The sequence below is a fragment of the Lactuca virosa genome, chromosome 5, assembly GCF_052849685.1.
Source record: "Lactuca virosa cultivar CGN04683 chromosome 5, Lactuca_virosa_CGN04683_v6, whole genome shotgun sequence".
NCBI lineage: Eukaryota > Viridiplantae > Streptophyta > Magnoliopsida > Asterales > Asteraceae > Lactuca > Lactuca virosa.
Window position 1 is genome coordinate 394,803,951 of NC_136430.1, and position 5,824 is coordinate 394,809,774.

Here is a 5,824-nt window from a genome sequence, read left to right on the forward strand (position 1 = left end):
GTAACATTGAACTCATCTTTGTCCATTCTCATGAAGAGATTGCTGATGTGTTCACAAAAGCGCTCGACTCCACAAAACTTAACACCTTCCTGCAAATGTTAGGAATGATGAATCCAGACCCGCAATTCTTTTTGAATTATTAGTTACCGCAGACCATCCTTGGTCTCCGTTGCGGTTCTAACTGAAAGTTACTTATGATAGATGGTTTTGGTACCGCAGTCTAGGTACCGCAACCATATATCATACTTATTTTTCATGGGTCCTTATTGTTTGTTATTACTAACTTTTTGTACAAGTGCTCTCCTCAGTTTCTTCTACTGAATCTACCCATCCGCAATGACATTTGTTCATCCGCAATGACACCTGGTCATCCGCAATCACTTTGATAATTTCTCAACTGTTTCATCAACCCTTGAATCTTTGTGTGCTATTTAATGATCCTTCATTAAATAAAACACTAAATAACAAAAAAAACATTCCCTTGAGAAACTGTCTCATTCTCTTTCTGAATAAACCTTGTGTCAGACCTATTTTTAGGTATGATGACAAAAAGAACGTTTTTCCATAATCACATCCTTAATTTGTCTTTTCTGCTTACCCAGAACGTCCCATCCGTTACAGCTTCCTTTCCCCTCACCCCACGATCACCTGACGTGATGATGTACATCTGACTTTTCATTAAATGCAAACCCTCTTTTGGCAAATCTCAAAAATCTTTTTAAATCATTTCTTTTTATATGGCTGAGATTTAATCTACGATTCAAAAGATTCCCCCCAAACGACGTTTTACCTTATCCTTTTTTTTACCTAGGGTAAAAATTTCATCCCTTTATAAACCCTTCTTCTTCCCAAAAATCATTTTACGCTTTCTGAACATTGAACCTTTCCTCTCAAATCCTTCAAGAACTCTGTTTTTTCTACTCTTTCTCTCAAGATCCTACAATGGTGAAATCCGGTGCATCCAAGAAACAATCCAAGGCTTCAGGATCAGTGAACCCTACTGGTTCAGACTCTCCCACAATTGCTTCAAGCAACTTCAGAGCTGTGTTCGAAGATCATCCCTCCTACAATGCTCCAATCAAGCTGATGATCAAGTTTCTGAAGAATCATCCCCTGTTTGGCCCCTTTGATGCTTTCACAGATGTTGTTCCACTCCCAGCCCTTTTCAAATGTTCCTTCTCAGCTTATCGCCCAATCGAAAACCCTCAAGAAGTTCACCTTAACCTGATTGACGATTCTTTGGTCATTCTGTCCAAAGAAAAATTTCTCTTTGCCATTAACCTTCTTGTTCATCCCTCCATCAAGATTTTCACCCCATCCATGGCGGACGTTACTTCAGCCCTTTACCAAATGGGTTATCAGAAAAAGATAAGGGGAATTGGAGAATTCAAGAAAAACCAATTGCCTGCGGTCTGGCAATTTGTTTGCCATTTCGTCATCCGCAGTCTATCCGGCAGAACCCGAGGCACAAACAATATGGGACTCAAGCTTCTAGAGCTGGTATGGAGTATATTCACAGGACACGATGTAAACTATGGGCAGATCTTATGGGACGAATTTATTCAATACATTCCCAAGGAGAACCCAAGGGAGAACCCAACCGAGCTCACCTTTGCAAGGTTCTGGTCACTCTGCATTTCAGACCTTCATGCGGATGCAGGAATTGACATGGGCAGTGACATCGATTTCTTTGTCACCAAGGATCTCAAAAGGTACAATCCCTCTTCTGATCAAACTGTTTTTTGGACCAATTCGAAGACTCCCTACCCACATTCTTTCCACACTTGGTCTTGAGACTGCTGATGTCTCAGATCATATTGAGGCTACGAAAGGTATTGCCCCATACCCTCCTACCCCGCCTCTTCAAGACCCATCCACAACCATTAACCCTGAAGGTACCGCAGTCCCTTCTGCCACTACTCTTTCCAATCTTTCTCAAAGAAGAAAGCAATTGGCCACCAAGAAGAAACAAAGAACACACAAGAAGGATGCTCCCAAACGAACCGCACCCACCAAGAAACGTAAAACCAAACCTACCGCAACCACACCTGATAGTGATTCTGATGAGGATAGGCAAACAATTGCTATCCTTAAGAAAAGAAAAATCAATACCTCTGGCCAAATGCGTGACCGGACCGATACTGAAGCCTCTCAAAAGGCTCCGGTAGACCTTGGGGTGGCCGCAGACCCATTCAACACCACTATCATTTTCCAATCAGACTCAGAAAGTGAGTCTGATTCACGACATCGTGGAGACTCCCCCCCCAGTTCACTCCCACGAGGATGACACTGGTACTCGCCCTAAGGTCTCCAGGGCTTCCCGACTGCATTTCTTTTCACCTGAGGAGTTGCACTCCATCCTCTTGAATGTAACCCAAACACTTCAAACACCTCCCCAACCACATGGCACTTCTTCCGCCCATGCCAGAACTGAGCCGAGGCCAAACTTGACCACGGGTCAAGGAGACCAAGGAAGCTCAGGAAATCCTACTCTGCTTACATCCGCAGCAGGTGGTTTATGCACGGTGAGCACAAATGTGCAAGGATCCGTGGACCCGAAGGACACTTCGATGCGTTTCCAAGGATTTGACGGAGATGAATCTAACGACTCATGGTTACGCTACACTCCGGTAACTGAGTCAGAAATCAAGAAATATGACGCTTTCAGAAGGGCCTTCCAAGCCCGCAAGGAACAACAGATCAAGCAACAACAACAAAAGGAGCAAGAAATCCAGTCAGTGGCACGGTATTGGGCAGACGCAATCGATAATGCCAATACCGTAGCCACCATTCTAAAGGTTCAAGACTGGATGATCGAGATGGCTGAAACAATCCTCAAAGCTCAAGCAACTGGTGAAGGTGCAGGTACCTCCAGAGTAACTCTAACTCCTACTCCAACTCCAAATCCAATTCCAACTGCAACAGTTCATGAATCACAAGGCGAAGGAACTGCAATAGAAATCAGTTCTGCTCCCACCTTCGGTCTTGATGATGAAGACATTCAGGAGGTAAATAAGCCCAGTCCTTCTGATGATGACCTCATGATGTTCGATGAAGAAGAGGAATCCAGTGGCTCTCACCATTCAACTTCCAAACCTAAAGAGAAGAAGAAAAAGAAGAAGAATGTTGTCACAAGGAAAGAATTTCTGAGCTTACAAGCCAAAGTCGATCAAATCCTAGTTGCGGTCAAGCCAACTCAACCGCAACCTGAAGATACCCCCGGACCGCAGTCAATGATCGAACGGATAGAACGTCTGGAAACACGTGAGCGTTTGGCTGCTGAGAGAATTTCTCTCAAAGTTGAAATGGGGATCCGGTCCCTTGACAACAACCGCAAAGCAGATCACAAGGACTTCATGGCTGCTGCGGAACGCCTCATCTCTGAGGTGACCACAATCAAAAAGGATCTCCAAGCAGTCATTGTGGATCAAGCCACCCAGTCTCAAAAACTGATAGCTGAGACTCACACTGCGTATGAGTCCACTCTTTCAGTTCTTCAAGCCACGATCAATAGACTGCAACGATCCCTGTCCTCTAACTTCCATGGTCCTGAGATTCTTCAGCTCATCAAGGAAATTCATAGCCTGCTCTTCAACCCCACCATTCCCAATAATCAACAGTTGGCCGATGCCCTTAAAGCTCAATTTGAAGAAGTTTTTGCCAAGGTTGATGGTCTTAGAAAATGGCTTGAGGAAGCTCCTCCGTTGCATTCCTCAAGAGGGGGAAGTGAAGACGAAGTCCATCACAATGAAGTTGAAGTTCATCACTCCAATCATTCCATCTCACAACGTCAGAGCCCCCCCCATCATCACAGAAAAAATTCCTACGCCGCAACCCTCACCGCAACCATCTCATCACACTCCACCTCATAACACTCCACCGGACGAGAAGGTCACTCCTTAGAAACCAGAGACTCCCCCTCACTTCAAAAACCTGGCTGAGCACATGTCCTCTCCAAGCTCAAATGACTCTCCTGCCACCACCCAAAGGAAACAAGATTGGAAGGTAGCCAAACTTGCAGAGCTCATATGGAGAGAATGCGGTTTTGATACTATGATGGACGAATCCTTAATAAACTCTTGGATCAATCCTCACCGCAGACTGATGGACGAAGATTACAGAACCCACCTCACCTATGCTGAACCCCCCTACTGATGGCTACTGGGATGTCCCAATATCTCCAAATGCCAAATACTTCACAGTATTTGAGCAATTCGACCGCAGCCTTCCAGATCACAAAAGACTGCCAATGGAATTTGAGAGACTTAGTCTTTTTCATGCTAAGAATGCCTCTACCATTGAGAAAATATGGTCTAACGATAGACCATCCGCAGTCAAGAACTACAAGATTCGGAAGTTCATGAAGGCTGACTACATCCAGTATACCCTCACTAGAAGGGAGCATGACTATGTTCGCACCCAAGCAGATTTCCCTTGTATGAATCCGGAAGAAATCTTTCTCATTGCCAAGGTGTTCCAGAACAAGTCAGAGAAGCACCAGAAAATGAAGATTGCGCTTGAAAGGGCTAATACCTTTTTGAAGGAAACGGTCTGTGATTTTGCCAAGATCGACGCAGACATCTACCCCATCATTGCCAAGAAATTTGATATGCCACCACTTGACCCTGCACCAATGCCTACCGAAGGCTATCAAGAAAGATCCTTAGGCGCAACCAACTTTCCTGAACTTAGAGTCATTTTCAAAAGGAAGATCGATAATGTCAAATATTTCATTCCTATGACTGCCATGCATCGCCTCACCAAGAAGCAACTTGACATCTGCCGAACCACAGTTGAAAGATCGAAGCACACTACCGCAGAAGTCAAGTTCGAGATCTTAAGGAGAATCATCTGGCTGGAAAACATCAGGAAGTTTTGGTGGATCCTGATCAAGTTCCTCAAACTTGATAGCTGAACAAAAGTGAAAGAGGTCACTTAGGGGGAAATTGTTGAATCATAAAAAGTGACCCTCTTGAACTTTAGCTACCGCAACCTCTTCAGCTACCACAGCCATCCAGCACCCACAGTCAAGCTCCTTCTTCAGCAACCGCATCCGGAGTCTCTACCTACCGCAGTCACTTAACTAGATTACTTTACTTGTCTTTATTATAATACTCTCTATTGTCCAGTATGCCTTGCATGGCTACTCTTAGAGATGTAATCTAGTGTAATTCTTGAGTCTCTATAAATAGAGCTCATTCTCTTGTATTCAACATGGATAACACACGCATCTATCTATTCTGAATATACTTCTCTGAAGTTATCTTTTCTATCTCTCTATCTAATTACGCATCACCTCTTACGCTCAAATCTTACTAGAATACAACTGATTATAACCTCTCTTCGGAGCAAGTCTTCTGTGACTTAATCACTAAGTTTGATCCTCCTTATTAACTTGGTTTGAATGGATTCCTTGTTATGAATCAACTTACATGTATACTTGATATAACAATTGTTGTCATTTCTATTTCTTTACTTTCCGCAACTAACTCTCTAACTATCTAATTCTAACTTATTAATATTATTGTTGAACTTTTAGATCCTTCGAGATTAACTATTCCGCAATCCACTTGTTCTAACGTTTGTTCAAGTGTGTCTCTAAGTTTTTCTCTCAACAGTTTACAAAACACCTCATGATATGTGGACATGGAAAGCTCCCTCACTCGCACATATCAAGGTTTGGGGTTGTGAAGTACTCGTAAGACAAGAGACGCATGAAAAACATAAACCTAGAGCTGAGAAGTTTTATTTCATTGGTTACCCACAGAAGTCCTTTGGATACTTGTTCTACATGCCTAGTGAGAACGTGGTCTTCGTATCTCGA